This window comes from Botryllus schlosseri, chromosome 2 (assembly GCF_051294905.1).
Source record: "Botryllus schlosseri isolate E-star chromosome 2, Bs_hap1, whole genome shotgun sequence".
NCBI lineage: Eukaryota > Metazoa > Chordata > Ascidiacea > Stolidobranchia > Styelidae > Botryllus > Botryllus schlosseri.
In genome coordinates, this window is record NC_137237.1 from 14,138,180 (window position 1) to 14,161,788 (window position 23,609).

The 23,609-nt window shown below is 40.5% G+C and overlaps 1 protein-coding gene across 2 annotated transcripts in view; it reads left to right on the forward strand.

Annotated features, from left to right (window-relative positions):
- The first annotated feature begins 12,431 nt into the window (after positions 1–12,431).
- LOC145433716 (echinoderm microtubule-associated protein-like 6) overlaps positions 12,432–23,609 on the forward strand; it is a 228,902-nt gene continuing 217,724 nt past the window's right edge. The window contains exon 1 of one of the 2 annotated variants that reach the window (XM_080310904.1): positions 12,432–12,453. The gene's annotated coding sequence lies outside the window, so the exon portion shown is untranslated. The remainder of the gene's footprint in view (positions 12,454–23,609) is intronic. The other variant, XM_080310903.1, reaches the window with a different exon arrangement.

The window sequence follows — 23,609 nt, forward strand, 5'->3', positions numbered from 1 at the left end:
CGGCAATACTGAACCGACTTCGCGTCTTCCTGTTGTTTTAGGAGTGCCGATGTGATGCTAAAAATACCTACTCCTCAATATTTCATCAACTGTGTTTGCCTGTATGTCATCTGCGCAGAGGTGGTCACTGGTCAGTAACGAAGTACTTCTACTTTTTTCGAAGTACTCAAGTAGTTTCACTCTACTTCTTGTACTTACTCAAGTAGGTCTGATTTTCGCTACTTCTACTTCTACTTCGCAATATTTTGTGATCTACTTACTTACTTTTCGCTATTTTCAGTTTGTCAAATAGAAGTAGTTTATTCCTCCATGGAAGATAGCCTGAGGAATTTCGGGGATGTTTTCACGGAGTATCAACATTTAATTTTCATAAAAGTTGAGTTAAGCCCAGAATTTTCGTCGCCCTTCTCGCTCAGTGAATACGGAATAACCATTATGATTTCACGAAAGTATCGGTGAATACAATTTAGATAGCGGGTTGGCGTGGTTCCGTTCACACCGCATTGTCGCCCTTCGCTCATATGGAATATTTCATCACAGTATATATGGCTCATCGTAACGTTTGAAACTGATGTTTCGCAATCCAGCATTTACTTATCATATCGTAATCTAGCAGTCCATGGCGTGTCCTAATCTGGAAAAGTTTTAGAGCTGTTTCAGCATATCACCTTTGAAATCTTCTGGACTAAAGACATGAAATACATTTTCTGTTTTTAGAAGTATCATTTATATTTCAGTTTCAATTCCCAGTATCATATACTTTGAGTTCTAATTATTATCAGTTCTTTTGTCTGGATAACGTACATGTTGAAGTATAAGAGCAAGTGTAGCTACACAATATGGCATTTTTACGATCCATCATATTTTTTCGTTAATGTTTACTAATCACGCAAAGTGTTTACACCGTTGACTATACAACTTCTCCGTATTGCTCTTCGACTAAACTACGGGCCTTATAATATGGGGAAGGGCACCATACCATGATATTTTCTAAAACGGGCTGTTCGAGTGAACGGAGGATTAGTATCGAATTTCCATATCGATACTATATTTTCATCTCATGATGCGGACGAATGCTCATGCTGTCGAAAATTGGATACCTCCTGGTATGCATCAATATGAATCAAGCTCGGCACCTTTCGCATATAGCTCAATTTGCACTTTTTGACTATCCATGCGAGCGAATTGCGATCGTTTTCACAACTACTTACTTACTTGAGTAGATTTAAAGTCAGTCAATTCTACTTCTACTTCAAGTAGTTTTAGGTTGCTTATGGAAGAAGTACTTCTACTCTTACTTGGGTAGATTTTTACGTCGCTACTTCTACTTCTACTTGAGTAGCTTTCTTGACTACTTTGACCACCTCTGGATCTGCGAGATTGATATTGAACTTGTTTTAGCTCCCTTTGAACTCCTATATATGTCTTTACTTGTATAAGATTGTACATGCCTCGAAACTGTACAGTGTACACTGTACATATAGCGACCAAATTTTCTGTAGGCGTACGAATACTATGAACTATTGTTACAGATGGCCAAATGTGCGGGCTGACGACACTGCATTTCTGCTGCGTGCTTTCAGTGCTACCTGCCGCAGTACGAATACGTGGGGTACAACATAATGACCTGAACCAATGCAGCACCCACGCACAACAATTAGACCATATCACCAGCCAAGTTTCAATACAGCGAATATGTAGTTTTTGTTGTTGTGTGTCAGTCAGATCAGCTGATTTGGCTGGGCGACTCAACAAAGGTTGGAAAGGTGTGGATTGACAACTATACAACACGGGTTTTATAGTAGTTTTCATCTTCATATTTTATGAATTACCAGGTGTAGGCTATTTGGACCGTCCTGAGGTGTAAGCGAGTTACGTCCTGTCATTGATCTGATCATGTAACGCTATTGGTACCGTTCTGCCACGTCGATTGCAAACTGAATTCTGCGAACTCTCCTCCATTTGAGTAGCGAGCAGCTGCGTGGTATGCTACGTTATCAATGGGTTTGCCGGTTCGAGTCCGGCCGAGATAGACTCCAGAATCCGTGGCCATGTGTGGGAGATAGGCCCTATATCTAAGCTCCTCATCGCCATCCCGTCCACGTAGTGTCTCATAAAAGCCTAGAGCGAAAGTGGGCTGTGCTATTAGTCGGCAGCTCGGGAATTAGAATGAGATTATTGGTCTGCTGTAAAATGACCATATAGGTGTCGAAGCTTCATGTACACTAAACAACATCCTCAATTCGGCTCTGACATTTGTTTCCTAATTCTGGCATGTAATAGTTATGATGTCAAGACATAAGCTTTTTATGTCGATGACAAATGTAGTTTTGATACTTTCTTCCTGCTGTTGTGACCTTTGAAATCTTGATCGGTTGTATCGCAGCATCCAGAATATTTAGTACAAGGCTACCAACATATTCCTGTAGCATGGCCACAAAGCATAATGAAATCATCATGGTCAAATGGAACAAAATTATCTTTGATGACGTATAACTAGAATTATTTTATACGTGTCGCAAAGATGTACAATGTAGGTTACATTCAATTCAAACATTGCACCGTTATGACGTAATAGCAAGTGCTAATCGAACTTTCGACTCGACACGAAGCTTAATACTACACTTGGAATTGAATCAGTCAGCAGATTTATTATTGTGTTAATAATATCTCGCCTTACGATGTATAGAAACTGTCGAATCATGCTATGATTTTTGTTGCATCATGTGTGGCTACTGTGTTGGATTTTAAGTTTTCCGTGCTCCCATTAATCTACTCGATATATATATATATATATGTGTTCTTTATTATTCACATGACATGAAATGAATTTTGGTCGATTTTATTACTACTGAGTGTTGCCAGACAGTGCTACAGCTGCTGGCTCATCAATAACACTAGCTTAATATTATTAGGAGTGATAGTTTTCTTCCATACTCATTATAGACTCTTCGAATCTCCAGCTGTAACCAATAATACTGCGTATCTATTCTGTATTTTTCACTTGTTCGCGATTTTAGCAGATAACACTATATATATAAAGTATTTACTACACTGTGAAATATAAGTATGACAAGATCTTGATGTTATGTATTGTGTGGCACATGTTACAACGATTGAAATACTTGTGTATTAATTGCTCTGTGCAGTCGATTTGGTAGATAGTTCTTCGATTTCTATCACGAATCTTATCATTCGAATCAAAACATGGAATGTCTCGTTTCATATAGAAACGCATTATGTGAACTCACTCAATATTGTCATTACGCCGTGTGAAATCGAAGTTCACGAAGTGGCATGAAGACGATATTCACCTTCATTTGTGCAAAGCACGAAAAAGGTTTTAGTAGTGAAATGACCATCACCAACTCTTAATTTCTGAGGCTTTGCCTGAATATCAAATATCCTTCTTTCCCTGATATCATAATTTCCACTAGCAATAGCACTTACGGGTTACGATAAACAAGGCAGTCAATCCTATCCTGGATGCTTATCTGCGTGGTGATTTCCAAGCTGTTGCTCTGATTCGTTCAGTCTGATTACTGGCGCAGTTGTTACGGTCGTTTCAAGAATCTGAGAACACGTATTCACAGCTAATCCGTTGGAACTCTCGCTGAAATCAAGCACGAAATAGTTTAAGCGATTTTTGATGTTCCTGATTTCGCAACATGGAAACGCATTTTATCTATGACTTCATAAAACGAGTTTGAATGAAGTTTCTGGTGGATTAATTTCCAACCAAAGCCAATATCTCGCACATTTACGTGCGTTCTTTCTGGATTCACTATATTCTTGGAATTGACTCTCTACCATGGGTCTGTATATGTTCACTAAAATGTAGTGTCAACACTAAATTTGCTATAATCGGAATAATCTCTTTAGAACTCGATATCCATGACCTATATATAGATATCATATGGATATGTATAATTCCAACTCACTAGTTATCATCTGCACAATGAGACACGCATATAGTGCTATTCGTTCAAAAATGTGATAAATGTTGTCCTAAACTTCAGCCTTAACTTCAAGTCGACGAATGACTACTGCATAAATCAATAAATGGAAATAAGAGTGGATCAGACAGAAGCGAAAGGTATGTATTTAGGGTTGCATTTAAAACAAATAGTTGTTTAAAACACTGTTTAAAATTGTGTTTTTTCAAGTTTTGAAATTATGCCATAATTGTGTATTGTGTAAATACACTACAAAAAGCATGTTGTATGAGCCTGCTGACAATAACCACCCGATGACGCATACGATATTGGATGGTTGGAAACCTCAAAATAGTCAGTTAAACAGCTATAGTACGTAGATAATTCGTCAAAGGAGCTATATTTAGCCAATATTTTCGTTTGGCAATGCCAGCCCATTATGACGTCACAATTGATTATTCGTGACGTCATTGTTTATAAAAAAATAAATTTTTTAAACAAGTTTGTTTTAAATTGATTTTTGCTTTAAATGCAACCCAATATGTATTCTGCTTTGTTAATCTATATCAGGGGGGGCCAACCTTTTTGCTATTCACGGCCGCATTTCGGTTACTCATGTAGCCCACGGCCGCAATCCAGGGGATAGTCGTAATGAACTAAATGGACACCAAATACCCATGTTAAACTGTCCAGTGTCCATGTCCATTTCCGGAGAGCTCCGGATTAATCTATTTATTGATATTGGCTTACTATACGCACCGAAATCGCGAATGGGCAATGTTATGAATAGTTTCTAGGAATCGTCATGGTCGCGCAATACGCGAACATTTTTTCACTTTCACGAATCAATTTCGTCATTAATATTAGTAGTTTCACATATTACTATCAAACATTTATCCTCTTTCAGCCCATGTTATCAGATTCACCGGTAGAGTGGGTGTAGGGGGTGATTTCGAAAATTTAGGGGAAGTTTTAAATTATGATGGATCTTCGGGTTGGTTAATTGTTATTAGTCACTTTTTTGCATGCTGTTATTTGTTGACATCCCATCAGGATTGTCGGAATGTCCATATAGTGGAAACATATTGGAATCGCCCAACGGTAACAGAAATAAATTTCTTTCTCGAGGAGAACACGAATTCAAGTTGATATTTCTATATGATGCACATAATTTTCCTCTGTTGTTCACATATGTACTGTGGGGCTCTGGTCGCAAAGGGCGTTACTATATTATAATATAAAAATGAAGTCGTATTGAATCGGGCGCAGCGCGTAGAAAATTTCAACAATAATTAAAATCATTCAAGAATTTGAGAGTCAATAGATAAGTTCGATCTGCGTGTCAACGGATTCCCTTCTCAAGCCACAGGTTAGCCACCCCTGATCTTTAAATCGCTAGAGACGCTAACTAAGCGATAGTTCACTCAATTTGAACGACTCAAGTAGGGTTGTGTTTAAAATAAAAATCAATTTAAAACAAACATGTTTAAAACAAAGCCCTTGTTTAAAACATGTTTTTTCCTAAGTCATGACGCCACACATATTCAATTGTGACGTCATAGTGGATTGATATTCCCAATTGAAAATATAGGGTAAATATAGCTCCTTTGACGAAATAGGCTTCCAATCCCTGTCATATACGGAACAAAAATAACTTTAACCACGACTAAATTGTCATGCAGCATTTTTACGGTCGGTTGTAGTCATCATCAGAACATTCATTTCGTAACAATGATCTATATCTACGAACTATAGCTGTTTAACCGACTATTTCGAGGGCTCCAACCATCCCATATCCTATATGTCGGCTATATCGGGTGGTAATCGTCGTCCGTAGGCTCATCCAACATGTTTTTGTAAATTATTTACGCAATTATGGCATAATTATACAACTTGATAAAACACAATTTAAAGGCCTTTGTTTAAAATACCGTTTAAACATGTTTTTAACAAAAAATTTCAAACAACCATTTGTTTTACATGCAATCCGAGACTCAAGCCCATATATTTATTGTAATGGGATTTTTCTATAACGGTCGCTCGGATTTCAAAAATGTATTTATAAGGTTTTAAATCAGATTGAGTATATTCCACACCATCTGAATCTAAAGAGATGATCCAGAGCGGTGGCAGAACATTCACGTCACACGATTATCCAACTTCGCTACTAGTTCTTCCGGGATTGAAAGTTGGGCGATCTGTCTCTCTCTTTGTTGCCAAATGACCGACTTGATTTTCACTACATTTTCGTTTGCGGGCATGAACTCCAAGGATATCTAGTTTTAGATATCCCGATGAAACCCGTTTTAGCCATAGGTTTTTCACAAGCAATTGTTTGAAACACTGTGTTTTAAGGCACCTCTTGATTAAAGGCAACCCAGTGTATATCCGATGCCGAAGTTGTGGCGTAGACGAAGGCGAGTGATGTTGTAACATAACAAGAATATTTAACGGTACTATATGATACGTGGATGGTGTCGGCAGTAAGTCGTGCTTTTGCGTTATCACATCGCCGATACCCGCCGATACAAAAAAAAGGGATGGTGTCGACTCAAACTTTCAGATTGACGCTATCAAACTCAAAGTCGGCAGCAGACACCTGAAGTGGACGCAAGAAAGTGAGACGTGTTAACAGCATCGCATATCGAAGGAGAACAGAAACGAAGTACTTATACTCTTTAGGAGTACTCAAATGGGTTTTTCATGCTTGTACAGATACTCATGTGGTTATGATTTCAGACAACAGATTTTTCAGTTTGTTAGGCACTTGAACATTTCTACCTCTACTTGAGTAGAAATTTATCACGTTATTTCTACTTGAGTACCATGACTAAGTATACCACGTTTGACCCATATCTCTGCGATAGGTGTGAAAGCTGTTCTTTGGTACACCCAACAGCAGTTCAAATACATTTCCCGCGTTCACCCGTCCAGGGGAATCACGTGTGATGTCACACATCCACTAGCTCGTCGTGGTGGCCTCGAGTAGAAAAGAACAACTAAATAATTCAAATTCAAATAAATAATTCTAGTTGTCTAATGAGACTAATAGACGTTAATTTAATTGCTTTACCTGAAAATGATATAGGGAGATCTGCGTAGCGGCAAACGAGCCAAGCTTGATGTCAACTTATATATATATAAGTCAGAAACATATACGATATCTTTGGCCTAGCTGAGCCTAGCGTTGGTACAGGATTAAATACTTCCGAAGGTTCGATATGGAAATTGATGAAAAGAATGTGCGAACGTGCTCACGTATGTTTGCGGACCCATGTAAGAACAGCCGAAATCCAGTCACCGTGCAATTACGATAGCGACTCTTAAATTAATTCAATGAATCGATGAAGTGCTGTCGATATAATTGAGGAACGCTGTTAGTAACGAACAGCGTTTTTACATTTCTAACAATAGTTAAACAAGCCTATACTTTGTAACTTTTGGCGTTAAACATCTTCACCATTGTGACAAAAGGCGTATATATCACGAATATTCTGTAATCCTTCAATGCAACCTTTTGTACCGTGTGCTTTCTAAATGATACGGTAAGACTGTGTGAGATGATACAAACAAGTAAAATCACGAATTCTGACGTCAGACATATGACAGGAAGTGGCATATGTTATGCGCATCAAGTCATACAATTGCAACTTGCTCAACATTCGCAAGCAGAAAACCTGAACATGACACACTCTAATAATGAGGAGATAATAATTTAGGTAAATCTTAATTACGGTATGTTTTGCTCATGGCCAGTGATCGCATCATGATTTTCTGAACCTTGTTTTCCCCGATTTTGCTGTAGGGTCAAAAGCCACGCTTGAGAGAACGCCCCGAAGGTCAACATAATACGCGATCGAAGGATCGCTGTATAGTGCCAAGCGGAGACTACGATATCGTAGGCCCCGTGCCACGCATTTAGAATATGCACTTCAAGTGTTTGAAGGTACCGTCAAGTTTCCAGAGATTAGTAAATTTATTATTTTCAAATCCAAATCCAAAATGTATTTAATATTTCAGGGATCCTTAAAATATGAGTCGGACATGGGTCGCGAAGGGTATACCCTATACATTTATGTCGCGATCGCATTAGGGCGATTTTTAATACGTATGTGATATTTGTCCAATATCACCCAAGAAAATTTTTTTCGACAGTTTGTACATTTCCAACGTTATTGTTTTCACGCAGAAAAGGAGTTACGACAGTATTGCTTGATCATGTAGATCTTTGTCTGCGATTGGCTTCTCTGGAAAACTCTAACCTGGACGACGTTGGCCAGTGTGGTAGAGAGTGGGAAAGAGCGTGGCCGTAAATGCCCACAAACCTTCGATATCGATATGTCCGGTCGTCAAATTAGTCGGCACCGAATAGTCCCGTCCTTGCAATCCAGGCTCCGACCCACAAATGCGGTCCGCATGGAAAATAATGAGCCCTAATTTGAAATCGCGTGCGTCACACATGTTTCATAGAATTACGTTGTACTGATTTTCTGTATACTTTTCTATTTCATACGTGTTCGTAAAACGTAGCAAAACCACATTAAAAATACATTATTTTGATGTATGAGGCTTGGGTCGGAAGATTGCAAACTCAGATTTGTGTCATATATTGTCCAAATCCTATATTTTCAGAATATTTTTGAAAAGTCGCATGTAAATTGATATTTAATTGAAATTCCGTACCAAAGTGCAAATCCCAACCCAGATTGAAAAATTTCGTGAATGAAAATCCCACCATAATATTCATATCCAAATCCATGCTTATCTCTACAATTTTTCACGGAACCGATGAACTCAAGTGCGACGTATGACTCCACTCTATACAATTGAGATACGAAATATATGTCGTCTCGTGAAAATACAAAAATAAAACAGTTGTTAGTGATCCGGATCAATTCTGTAGCTCAATATGTATATCTGGTACATTCTATTCGATGGTATACACATCGTTTTACTAGACCAGTCGCTTCAAATATTTCAGAAACTTCGGCACAACAGGCGAAGACTGTTTAGAGTGGCTAGTCGAAAATTTGCATACCTACAATCAGTGACGATCGAAATTCGGAAAATATCCTATACCCATTGGCCTTGGTAACCAAAATATAATTTCGTGAAGTACGAGCCAATCCCATGTACGTGAGAGCAAATTTAATTCAACATTTCTTATTTAAACCACCTGGCACTTTGCTATAGATCACGAAAACTACCCGCAGTACACTCGTAATCAACGTGACCTTATGAGGGTGTGACCTGATCATTGAGATGGTAATTGGGAGTGTATTACGTGCGGAACGCTAGCCCGATAATAATAAATTTGCAGCACCGGTCTCCACTCCCTGATTATTCTGAGGTGTCATCTGGCATGTCATATATCGTGACTTTCCCGATCTCCCATTACAAATCACTTCGATTCGATTACTTTCGAAGCGAAACGTCTTAAATTTCAATTGCAGAAACAAACGATAGCGCACAGAATAATATTTGAATTCTCACATAATCCGTTTTCGCTCATCGTCGAAGATTTTGCGACGTAATTGGTTGATATTGATTGAATATCTATTTTTAACAATGTATTTATTGCTATCGAAAATATTGTTACTTCAAAACTGCCTCCCTGTATAGGTTATCTGGAGCAGCCCAGAGACGGAAGTGGTTCAAATACGGTTCCTAGTCACGGCAGAAAACTTTATCGTGTGCACTGTGCATTGTGCATTTGTGCAATGACTTACGTGCCTTGTGGATTATGGAGTTCCGAAAAACATTTGAAAGATGTTTGTCGGATTTGGGTTCGACAAACCCAAATTGAATCAAAAACCAATGACCCGATTACATCGTTGGAGCATTAGCTATATTATTTCCGAAGTATACTTACTTATGCATCTATAATACGCATTATAGGCATAACAGCATAAGCCGATAGTATCATTATCTCCGTCCACCAATAAATGTAACATTTACATATTGTAACTAAAATGATGCGCATCCTTTATGATTCGGAGAATTAACGACGAACTATATATTGTTTTCTTGTTCATAATGGCCAATCCGAGTTTTATTCGTTCCCGCACTATAGTCCGAAATACACATCATTTTGTAGCATAGCCTATTCTTGACAAGTGACGTAATCAATGCTGTTCGTTGATCATTATTATCGTTGTCTGTAGGTAGTTAAGAATAGAGAAAACGATTTTCGGTCACACGGTGATAACACGAAGAATCAGGTACAATATTAGGCTACGCCGCGTATAGAAAGCCCATCAGCTTAAATTTGATGAAATTTGTTTATTCAATACAGGTCATCACGATGCCAGACATGGATATATTATAGCCTACAGTAGATTTTAATAAACGTATCACGAATAATTCCATATAGTTAACGGCCAGTGTTTGACTGTACCTGGAAAATCGACATAAAGAGAGCCTCTGGTATCTGTATTCTCTGTGCCATGATGGAATATTTCATCTCTGCAAATCACTATGTAGGTCAACAGCTCATTGGCATTGATGATTGTTGATGTTTTTCCGGTTCGTCGATGGTACGACTTCACGAATTAGCAATGTTTCAATGATTCGCGCCGTTGTTGTTGCACGAACCATCGCCACCTTTTTTGCTCCAAATATGTTAATAGCCCAGTCCTCTTTGTTTTTGCCATACATTTACATATCCACCCAATTAAGTCAGGAGTGGCGAGCCTGCGGAGGCAGGATTGTTGAAAGTGGTCTGTATCAAAATTTCGTGAAGGTATGCGGCATTTGCATAGCAATTTTTCGACGAACTTTTTCGCAATAACGAATAATTATTATGTTCCTACTCACCTTAATGTGACGTAATGGTCACTCAATTACGCCTCCTTGAAGTTATAACTAGGGTGATTTTTTTGGCATGTCAAAAAAGACATAATTTAGTCAAAATTGTAGCGTAAGGTCAAAATATTGTCAGAATTGTGTACCAAGTCGAAAAAAATTTCGTTTTTCGCATTTCGCATTTCGTTTTCGTCAAATAAAACAAATTGACATTGTATTATGCTCAACGTACAGCAATATCCTAACTGATGCAAGACTGCTTGGGCATTGGCTCTTATATAAAGAAGGGCATGATGAAAAATTGTGATGTAGACCAGTGGTTCTCAACGGCCGGTCCGCAGTGACATTCCTGCCGGTCCGCCAGGTATATTACAATTCTATACCTTAAATTCAAGATGCAATGCTGAAGGCTTGTCCATTGATAAAATAAATAAAACATCAAATTTTAAACTGATTCAGAACTTCGTGAGGTAACATAACTACGTCCTTTCCTTTCCATTAGGGCTGGTAACATGTACGCATGATTTATAGAAATAGACATTTCGGCGTCAGCCATTACCGCGCCACGACGTACCAACACCTAATGAAGTTTAGGCTAACATGGGACTCCGAAAGGTGTGCTGAAAATTTGGCAGCGAGAAAACCGATTCAGTCATGAAGGATCGAAAATTTTCGCTATTGCGGCGATCAAGCTACATAAACTCTCTGTTTACACTGAGTAGAATGAATGTGCGGACAAGTGCAGGTGAAAACATCCTACCCACTGTAGGGGCGAAGACCCCGGAAGTTTGTCTTGTCACCCTGTGGGGGCCCAAGACTAACGGTTTTGCGGGAGGGCTGACGAAGTGCTTTTTCGGCACGGATTGGCGGATGGCCGGTATAGTTGCTGTATGGTGTTTTCTTGCGGCACGCATTGTATTCGTAGTTTCCAGAGTATCCTATGCGTCCGGTGGCAGTCGGCCATGAGCAAGGTAGCTCGACAAGGTGCTTGGTTTGACTCCGAAACGCTTCTTCTCTCGATATTGCCAAAGAGAAGAATATTATTCGAGTTGGCGTGGTCGGTTAAACCCACGGCATTCGGCGCGAAAGACTGTAACTGACAACTCTCGGCGGTAGCACGTTTATCTGGAAAAGGCAATTTTACCTCGACTCAGCAGACTGTGTACCATAAAATCTAATGGATGCCATCATGAAGATAATTAATTCCGATCAAAACCCGCTAATTGTCACTCGCTAGCACTATATAATTGCAAAAAGCGGTTGCATACTCTACATTTTAGCTTCATTTCAAATTTGAAAGCTCACCGGTCCGCCAGGACATTTTTTGAAATTTTACCGGTCCGCGAGGTGAAAAAGGTTGAGAACCACTGATGTAGACAACATTGCCAGAATAATGCAACACGGTGTGTCACCAGCAGGGCTTTGGAGCCGGAGCAAGGAGCCGGAGCCGCGCCTTTTCACCGGAGCTGGAGCCGGAGCCGGAGCTCTACAAAAAATTCAGTCGGAGCTGGAGCCAGTTTTTGTTGGAGTGGCTCCGGCTCCGACGTATTTCGTAGGATGCTATTATATACGCGACAACAATACCTGCTGATTTCACATAATTCAACAGCAGGCCTTCTCAAAATTAAGAATCTTTGCCTCGTTGGCGATTCCTTTTTCGACTAACCATGTTCCTGGGGATATAGGGGTATTTGGAGTATTTGGTTGTATTAAGGTGAGCATCGCCTTACTGGACGCTGGGCGGTGCGAAACCCTCGTGGTACAACCGATACTTCCAATCACTTGCACACCTAGGAGAAGTAAGGCCGTCAGGCCTTCATGCTCCGACCCGGGATCTGTGTCAGCTTGCCTGGCCAGTATCCCAGTCACAAGTATGGTGGCGGCGGGACAAGCCTCCGCAGACGCCCCCAGCCAAAGCCTGCTTGTGACAGCCGTTCGAACCTAAAATGGTAGAGAAACTATTGAAGGGAAAAATGGCAACACGAAGCAACCTGAAGGGAGCTCACGGGTACTTTCTACCCAAGAGTGACCTATTACGGCGCTTGTGGCAATAGTTACCATGGTGAAATCCCATGGGGCTGCCACAAGCGTAACGGGGTGGAGGTTTACTGCGGTTCCTCCAGGTTACCCCCAGAACAGTCATATCTTCAGTGTTCAATTTTAATACATGAACGCCGAACCATGGTATGCTAGATATACCTGCGAATATTGTGGGTATTCGGCATATACCCGCAATTTCATCATCAGCACAACCTTGTTGGCCAATTGTACGGTTCGAAAATAATGATTACTATGTATTACGCGAAATGGGACAGAGGATAAAAACGTGATTTCGTTGCACATGTCGATTGGGGCGGGGCAAAATCAAGTACCTGAGTGATTCGATTCTGAATCACGTATTACGCTTCGAGTCGAGTCGAGTAATCACAACAGTCTGAACGTCGAGTAACAGTCTGAACGTCGTCGAGGAAGGACGTCCAATCCTAATCAACGGAACGTGCGACTGCTGCGACATCGACAGAGGTAGACAGAGCTTGGGCGTCGCCCACCTGTGGGCTTAGGATATACCTTGGATTTACGAAATGGATCGGAATACGAATAAAATGCAAAGCGAACGATACGCAACAGCGTTAAGGAGAAACACTCCTAGACCAGCAGTACATCACCACAGGCCGAGATCACTATTTCTTAGAGTGCCTGAGGATGCAAAATATGAAGAAATATGGGACGATCTCTGCGAAAACGAGATAGCCAAACGCTACATCGACAAAATCGAATCCCTCTGGGAAATGAGAAGGGGAATGTACATCATGTCCTTCTTCAAAAACAAAAACGGCTCAAAAACCAGAGACGCTCTATACGCACAAATAGAGAAACAAGGCCTAGAAGGCCATAGCTTCAGATATATACGGATGGAACTTCCAAGACCACCAGCCACCCATCTCATAGCAAGCGGAATACCGACAGAAACGGAACCACCATCCGTAAGACGAGATATAAACAGCCAAGGCTTCGGCACAGTAGTAGCTCTAACCAGAGTATACAGAAAAAACACTCGAATCTACAATGGGCGAACCAACATATGGGTCGAATCCTTCGATAAGGATAAAATGCCTTCGATTATTTACATCGACGGTTACCCATGCCAAATCAGAACCGCTGAAGACATCTATAAAAAGAGATGTTACCTCTGTAACGAGGAAGGCCACGTGGCAAGAGAATGTCAGAGAAAAAACGAGGAAAACAAAAACGAAGAAAACATCGAAACAGATGCAGGCAAAAACACAGAAGCCAAAAAATTACCAGAAGAAAACAGAATCAGACTCGGCACTACGAATGACGTCAGACTTGAGCAACCTAGTAACGATAGCCAAAACAACGGGGCGATATGCGACTGGTTCGTACAAGTCGGAAAAGCCAGAGCGAAGGAAAACAAACGTGTTCATGCGCTCAAAAACAGCAAAGAAACGGAGATAACTTCGAAACCCAGGAACCAACTACCAAAACCGAAGGTAGGCCAAACAAGAGCACCAATGGACATAGAAGATAGCCCTGCCTCGTCACACATACAGGAAAGGCAAGGAGACTCGAATCCACGAGTCAGCTCAGAAACCGAACCTTTTGATGACCATAACGAAACGATTATAGACCAAGACTCGCTGGTATCAGAATCTAACAAAAGAGCCCGAGGGTCGTCCAGCAACGCCAGTGCTGAAACAATATCAGAGAAGAAAACAAAACATGACAGCACAGACGGCTACGATACCGACCTATCGCTATCGCCAGACAACTCAAAGAAATAATGAAAATCAAAGTAGCCTCGATCAACGTAAACGGACTTTCAAATAGACTGAACGATTTAGAACAGTACATACTCAAATCGAACCCGGATATACTGCTCATACAAGAAACCCACAGAATCGACAAAACAGCCGCGATGGAATGGGCTGAAAAACTGGGATTCACTATACACCTCAACTCGAAAAGCAAAAGAAGGCAATTCGACGGCACAGCCATAATGACGAGGAAGGACTGCCAAGGTAAAATCCTTTCACATACTATTATCATAGAAAACAGGGCCCAATGCCTCCTAATCAGACTAGACCAATGTCCAATAGCTGTCCTGAACGTTTATGTCCCATCCGGACAATCAGGCCCAACCCGAAAAAATAGAACTGACTTCCTGACCGCGCTAAAAGAATATATCAATGAAATCGATGACTCCATAATTATGGGAGGTGACTTTAATACCATATTAGACAAAAAAGATACGAAAGAAAAAAGGAGCTTCGAAATTAGAAATGACACAAGAATACTCCAAGAAATAGTATCCCAATCCAATATGGTAGACATCTTTAGACAAAAATATCCCAAAGTCGAAATATTCACCCACGTGACTGCCAAAAGCGCCAGAAGAATTGACAGAATTTATGTAACAGAAGAAATAGCTGATGACGTCACGCATTCGGGTCACGAAAATAACAACGTAGCAGATCACATAAGCCCCTCCATGACCCTCAGACTCCAACCAGCAACCAAATGGAACAAGAAAAAATGGAAATGTAATAAAGATCTGTTATCAGACAAGATATACAGAGAAATCATAGCCAATTTTGTCAATACGGAGGAAGCCAATCTAGACAAGCGCGAATCACTCCAAGAGTGGTGGGACGAACTAAAAAGAAAGATCGCTAACCTAAGCAAAAGGTATGAAATAGATAAGAGAAAAAAGACCGACCCGAGCCTAAAATACCAAAAAGTAAGAGGAAAACTTACGATGCTAACCCGCTCTGATAATCTTGAAGGAGAAAGAAACTCTCATCGATCGCTGTGGGCGCAGTTCCGAAAAAGAACGAAACAAACCGACATGAAGGAGCTACAAATAGACGACGGGACAATAACAACAGACAAGTCCAAGATCGCTAACCATGTCAAATCCTTTTACTCAGAGCTCTGGACGCGCCACCGGATAGACAACACCGAACAGCAGGCCGGATACATAGCAGAATACGAACCGAACCCGACCCAGCAACATGCGCCTGGAATACAACCGTCGGTACGAAAAGAGGAGGTACTGGAAGCCCTCAAGTCCATGAACAAAGGGAAATCACCAGGGCCAGACGGCCCTACGGTAGAATTTTATATCACGGTATGGAAAACAATTGGCAGCAAATTAACGCAAATTATAAACAACGCAATACTATTCGGAAATATTCCACAAAGCTGGAACGAGGCCAGAATAACCTTGATCCACAAAGGGAAAGAAAAAACAAACATTAAAAACTGGAGACCGATATCATTACTGAATATAGATTATAAGATTATGGCTAAAATTCTAAATTCCAGATTATCCAAAGAGATCGTGGACTACATCTTTGAATCACAAAAAGCAGGTATCCCTGGCAGACAAATGGACTCCATCCTCAACAACATCCGAGCAACACTGCGTTACTATAAAGAAAAGCGAACAGAAGGATACCTGATGACAATATACGCCAAAAAAGCCTTCGATAAGGTAGACCACTGCATGTTGTTTAAAATTCTTGGAAAACTGCCCATCTCCGCACAGACCCTAAATGTCATACGGGCAATATACAACAAACCGATGGCTACGATAGAGATAAACGGCCAACAAATAGCCAACATACCATACACGAGAGGCATCAGACAAGGATGCCCTCTCAGTATGACGCTATACGCCATCAGCGCAGATCCTATGGCCCGTAGAATCAACAACAACAACTCGATAAGAGGAATACGTATTGGAGGAATGTACCACAAGATCGACCAATTCGCCGATGACATCACCCTATACCTATCCGACATAGACTCAATAACGCAAGTGCTAAGAGAATACTCGAGCCTGTACCAAGCCACTGGGCAGGAAATCAATACCGAAAAAACCGAGATCCTACCCATGAACCCTAAATCCCACCAACGACTAAAAGATTCCAGGCACGCCCAGTTCGCAAAAACAAAAATTAAAATCCTCGGAATCCACTACGGGGAGGATGCGAATGGAACAAATCATGACAACCTCATAAAAGAAATAAGAAAGCAGGCCGCCAACATCAAATCAAAAAAGCTATCATGGATCGGGAAAATACAGGCAATCAAGGCATACATAATGACAAAAATAACTTACATATACTACAATATTCAGATCACCGAACAACGAAGAAAAGAACTGGAAAGGATAATCTACAACATCCTGTGGAGTCCGGAAAACTTGGAGCAGAAATCGAGAATCACTCTAATTAGACCCAAACAGCACGGGGGAATAGGGTTCCCGGACGTGGCCAGCACAATACATGCCAGGAACGCCAAGCGCATACAAGAGATCGAATCTATTACAACACCCAGTGAGATATGGCACGCGGAAGCAATCCATAACATGGGGACCAGGGTGAGGTCTATAAACAATAACCTCTATAACAACTTATATACCCACAGATACGCGCCCTCCCGAGACTGGAAGAAGGAAATAGACTCATACGAGTCACTGAGAGGAGAAAACACACAAACGTGGAAACTGACCCAAAAAGAGATATACGTCGCACTAATTCGAACCAAAACGCAACATGATGACCAAGAAACACCAAATTGGAAGCAAATATGGTTATACGAAGAGGCAATCAAACATCAAATATCAAATATTCAACGGGTAATATCCTACAGAATGAACACTGAGGCATACTTTTCAGGTGCAAGAAAAAACCAATCTGGATGGGCCAAGAGAAAAGACCAGGTCCTCAAAAACGATTGTAAATTCTGCCGTAAAAACCACGATACCATGTATCACATCTTCAACGCATGTCCAATTTATAAAAAGATATTCTATATCGTCAGGGCGGACATCGAGGACGTAATCGGAAACATCATCAACGTGTCCATAGAAGAGATTTACCGAAACATCTACACGGGACCACATAAGAAGATCATCATCACAACCTTCATGAATATGAAGACCGAAATATGGATATGGAAGATGACGCTCGATAAGAAAAATGAATACGCAGAAGACGCGAACACCGAAATCGAAAACATAAGACGACGCCTATTATCGAAAACCAGACGACAGCAAAACAGAAGTTGAAAGAACGCGAAAAACTGTCGAAAAAAAAAAAGTCAAACCACAAACGCGCGCGCGAACGCCTAAAAATATCCGATATATGTAATACGCATATCGCGAGAATAATGTAATTTGATTATTTTCACCGCAATCTCAAACCATGACGCCAGACTATCACCACTTCTATCTTATTACATCTCATGCATTCATGTGTATATATTGAATAAAAATGTGCACCTATACGACCCCACCCCCCCCCCCCCCACCCAAATGCCCCAAACACCCCTTCCCAGCCACCATACAGAGAGCCCAAGACCACTCCGCCCCATAACCCAACCAACAGTTGACTCTAAACCTGAACCACCTCAAAGCTTAGCAAATCCCGAACAGAAAAACCCGGACCACGCCCTCTCCATTTGCTAAGTGAAAGAATGAGCGTCATCCTTTCAAAAATAGCACATCCACCCATACCCCACAAGACAACCCCCATCCCAAGATACGTATATCATTTATTGTAATATTGCACTTCTATACTTATGAAAATAAACCACTAAACCAGTAATCGAGTATCACTCATTATGATGTCATATCAGAATGCACAATATCAAAGTTCAAATATGTTCCTTTTATGCCATCATAACATAATGGTGCCACAAACATAATGCCTGTTATCCGTCACATTAAAGATAATTTGGTATTTATTCGACCATACAGATTTCATTGTACTTCTTGATAATGTTGTGGGATGGTCATGACTTCGTAAATGTGCTATTTCCAGCAACGTTCGTAGCTTTGTACTACGTCTCGTATGCTACGACACGGCCAATCAAGGGTTCAAGGCTTCCTCAGTAGAAAATAGTATCCAAACTATAAGTCTCGTTAGTAAATTAACTTTCAGCTGGTAGGAGCGCATAATGTCAGTACTCGAAAAAATCTCTTTTACTACTCGACTCGAATCCTTAAAAGTAATAGTCGATTCAAATTCGAGTACTCGAATCATTGTGCCCAGCCCTAATGTCGATATGACTAGCACGTCCCGAGAAATTCCATCACATCGTTGCTCTGAATCGGATAAGCAAATACTCGTTCTTTCGCGATAGTTTTTAATCGATCCGCGAAATTGGACAATGGACAGTGTTATTGTGTATATGCCACTATGCATGCGAATTGGAATTTGGTAGGGATGGTGTGAACCTCTAAAAGGTTCAGGTTCGTGTGAACGCGAACCTTTTTGAAAGGTTCTGTGTGAACACGAACGTGAACCTCATGACGTCACGGGACGTCATATTGCTAATTCCAACCTATCCTTCAATGAAATGATAGCCTATATATATTAATGTAAACGATACCTAGCGACGAATCGGGCAGCATTACGTCACAATGCTGAAATACATATTGACGTTTTTAAAGTCGCCAAATGTATCAACTGGGGCAATCAAATGATATAATAATCTCATAAAATCAATATCTTCCATCGCTTTGCCAACAATTTTGACGAGGACTTACCAGGGAATATAAGGGAAGTAAGGGACGTAGTTTATTTTTGTCTTTGATGTTCTTGCGGCATATACACCGACTCATGATATACACGATCTGATATACACACGATCTGCGTATATGCATACCATGAGTAGGCTATACATGATGTGCATATGCCGTAAGGCAAGGAAGATGCAGAGTATAGCCTTGTAGCTGTGTTGGGATGACTCGAGTCATGACTTGACTCAAGTCAGACTCGCGTCACCTTTTTCGTATGACAGATCGGAAAATGTATTCGGCGTCTGAGTATTGCTACATTGATATTGATCAGAGTGTGAAACGGGTTTCTAAACTTGCTCTCGATATTACCCCGTTAACAAGTTATACAGCAGTAGCCAACGCCTCAATCCCACCGATTTGGTTTTACTGATCCAGTTAACATATGAAGTAAAGATTGACCCCATACGCCTGCTAGATTGATTATTGGAATAAGCATCATTCGCTGACTAGGCCCTCGTAGCTTATTTCGATCGTGATGTTTTGTGATCGTGGGTCAAGCTCACGGGAGAGAGTCAATAAATATTTCCAAACGAAAAGTTGGATATTTCGAGCAAACTTTTGCAATAAAGCAAGTAAAACTTTTGAGATTGTCAAGGTACATGCTCGTTTAGTGTTGATTTTTTATGCCTATAGCGCCATGCATATAGAGTGGCCTGCAGTTGAAATGCAATAAATTTGAACCAGCGATGTTGTAATGAAGTGAAAATTGTAGCATATGAAAAAGGTTCACAGTGCAGAACCTACCAAGGTTCTGTTGTGAACGCGAACCTCTAAATTTCCGAGGTTCACACACAGAACGCGAACGTGAACCTCACGTTCACACCATCCCTAGAATTTGGTACTGTGCATGATCGTCATTCACTCCAGTAAGGATTTTCCAGCGTAAATAGGGGATGGCAGAAGAGTAGCCCAAAACGACGTTACACTCAGCAAACATTTGTCGCGGTGCGAGCTACTCAGTGCGATGCCAGAACCCCATGGTATTTTTATGTTGGAGACAAATTACTGATTTGATACGCGATTTCCAATTTGTAATCATCTGTTTCGTGTATTCATTCTTGAAGTCTGTTGGATACTCTAGTATTCACGAATTATCGTGCACCGTGACTTATAAATGTGCATAGTTTAATTCGTTACGGCCTCGGTGCAATGTGCTTGGCGCAGTGTTTAATTCGATTATTCGATTCGTTTCAACTGAAAAATATTATATTCCGATAAACTTGATCGACACCATTGGCTATTTGGTATAAATCGGATTTCTATTGATCAGGCCGTGATGCCCGCCCATATTCCTCTTACTGCAGTTACAGTTGAATAATAATCATACATTTAAAGATTGAATTCAGCTGTATATCTTAACGTCAACGAGTACAGGGTCAGTGTTAAAACGCCGCTTCAGAATTTTAATGCTGTTCACAGCCATGACATGGAGTAAAGTGCATTCTAGTGCAACTATGATGTTATCGACAATTGAGTAATTGACAAATATTCATTATGACGCCACAAGCCGGCACTGCGGCACCTATGTCTTTGTTGCTGCATCCGATGTTACTGACGGCTGACAGACTCTAGATTACTATAGATAACTAACCAACGGGTAGATTAGCAATCTTTATAGACCAGGTGTGACCAACCTTTTCGGCTAAATTAGCAATCTTTATAGACCAGGTGTGACCAACCTTTTCGGCTAAATGGCCACATGCTGACGAACGAGTGCGCTGTCCACTGGCCGCGCCAAGCGCGTAAAAAGATTTAATAATGAACTAGGTCACTAATATCATTACTTGAGTATATCGCGGGTTTACTGTATACCGCCTGATGGGCTCAGTCTGCAAGGACACAACTATTCGGCATCTGGACATATCGATATCGAAGGTTTCCGCTAATATGTGACAATCATTTTGTGCCTATAGATTTCATCGTCGACGATCTTTCTGCGAGCGCAAACGCGAAAATACTTTCTCTCGTAATTGCGAATATAGTTATAGACTCAATCGGCTAAATTAGGCGTTTTTTTCATTTTCAGGAGGGGGTAGGCTACCAAGCAAGAAATTGTGTGACAATTAAATACGCAAAGCGTGAAGAAAAATTTTACTACTATTTAAATTATTGTATTGTACGACGACATAGAAAACTGAATGCTATGCTATGCTTAACATGTGACTGGACCATGGATCTCCCAATGTGTCGGAACTGATATTTTAGTCATCAACATCCCATGTGTAACGGCCAGACTAATCATATTTTTGGTTGGCCTTGCAAGTTCACAATCCAAGCAATTCATTTTCGATAATATAGCAGGATTTCGACAGTAATAGGAAATGACCACGCGGGCCACTCAAAACCTTCTCGCGGGCCACATATCGCCCGCGGACCGCAGGTTGGCCACCCCAATATAGACAGACCCATTCGATAGTTTTCAGAGCCGGAGCTGGAGCTGGAGCCGGAGCAGTGGTAATAATGCGGCTCCGGAGACGGAGCTAATTTATGATAGAAGAAAGCTCCGGAGCCGGAGCTGGAACAATTCAACATTTATGGCTGCTCCAAAGCCCTCACCAGCAGTGTACGCACAACTTCAATGTTGTCAGCCAACAAACTGCTGCTGTTGAACGTTCTTTCTCCATTCTAGGCAAGCTACTTAGTAGGGACAGGCACTTTCTGCCCGATAATGTAGGAAAGTATCTTTCGTTGTACCACAACAAATTTTAATTATTTCTACCATAATGCGTGATGTAACTAATGGAATTCTTCATAGGTTCAGATTTCGTTAAAATAAAGTTTTTCCAGTTTTGTCAGTTAAGTCAAAAAGTTTTATTAGGCCAAACTACGTCGCAACGACAGACTGTTCCTGCCAGAAATGAAGGTAAGTGGTATAATTCTAACATTATGTACGAAAACACCTAATTTACATACATTTGGGCAAAATATAATCAAAATTAAGTTTCAGAAGGTCAAAAAATGTCAAAATTTTCATTTTTCAGGTCAAAATCTTCCGTTTTTAGGTCAAAACAATCTCCTTCGTTAGAACATATCATTTACCGATGTGGTCAAAGCAGTCAGCTTTCCTTCTCAAGTAGAAGTACAGGAGTATTGTCGTGAATTTCTACTCAATTAAAAGTAGCGATTTTCAGGATGTGCCAAAACTATTTCAAGTAGTAGTAGAAAATGGAAGTATGTAATATTAGCAAGTAGATTGGGTTGTTTTCATAACATAACATATTGTAAGGCGACCAATGTAATGTAACACCCAGTGACGAAGTGAAATTTACATTGGCAATGCGGAAAGCGTATAGGGTGTGCACTGTCATTACCTAGTTTAGGGGAGATGTGGTACCGATGGATCACTGGGACCGAAAATACTTTGAAAATTCTCTATGATAATTCCATGATTACACTCCGTGAACTTGTCCACAATTGCTTGCTGGCAAAATCTTTCCTCATATACAAAAAAATTCGACGTGCGCGAGCTATGGGGTCTCTCACAGATGTTTTTTTGTTTTGGGGGGTGTAAAGTAAATTTATATCGACATATACATTTTTCTTTGTAACCTTCAACACGAACAAACCAGCAATCAATTTTATTGTGAAGTGCAGGGCTTGTAGCAGGCTATATAATGGCACCTATTATTTTTTTCAGTACTTTCCTTGAGTGGAATTTTTTTCGATTCATGTATAAAATTCGTAGGGTGGGGGCCGATGATACAATAGCCAAATCAAGCAAAATAATCAAGCATACTAATCATAAAACAAATGAAACATGCCTAAGTACAGAAAATCTTTATGTAATAATTGCATATGATGTTTTATCGCTATAACGAGGTGTTTGGAAGTCACACTGTCGATTTTCGGGCACTATGTATGTACCCTCAAATTTATAAGTCCGAGCCTAAATCGAAACGTGATTTTAAGACAACATTTGAGTTAATATTTATTCTATTTCTTGACGGTTGCGATCAAACATTCTTCTTTGGCTTACTGTAGCTTAGATTATAATACTGAGCAATAAAAGTTGTCACATCTGAGGTATTTAGGGTATATGTGTCATAGGTCCCCGGGTCGTGTGCCATTGGACCCACCGGGTGGGGACCGATGACACGTTTGAGCAACAAATTTTGAACGTCCATAAATATTTTTTGAAAATACGGATATTCATGTATATGTGCGCGATAGGTAGAGCTTGTATCAAAGTGCTGAGCCAGCAAAAGACCTGCTGTTTTAGGCTGAACATTTTGGGGCCAGCGATCATTTTCCAATTTTTG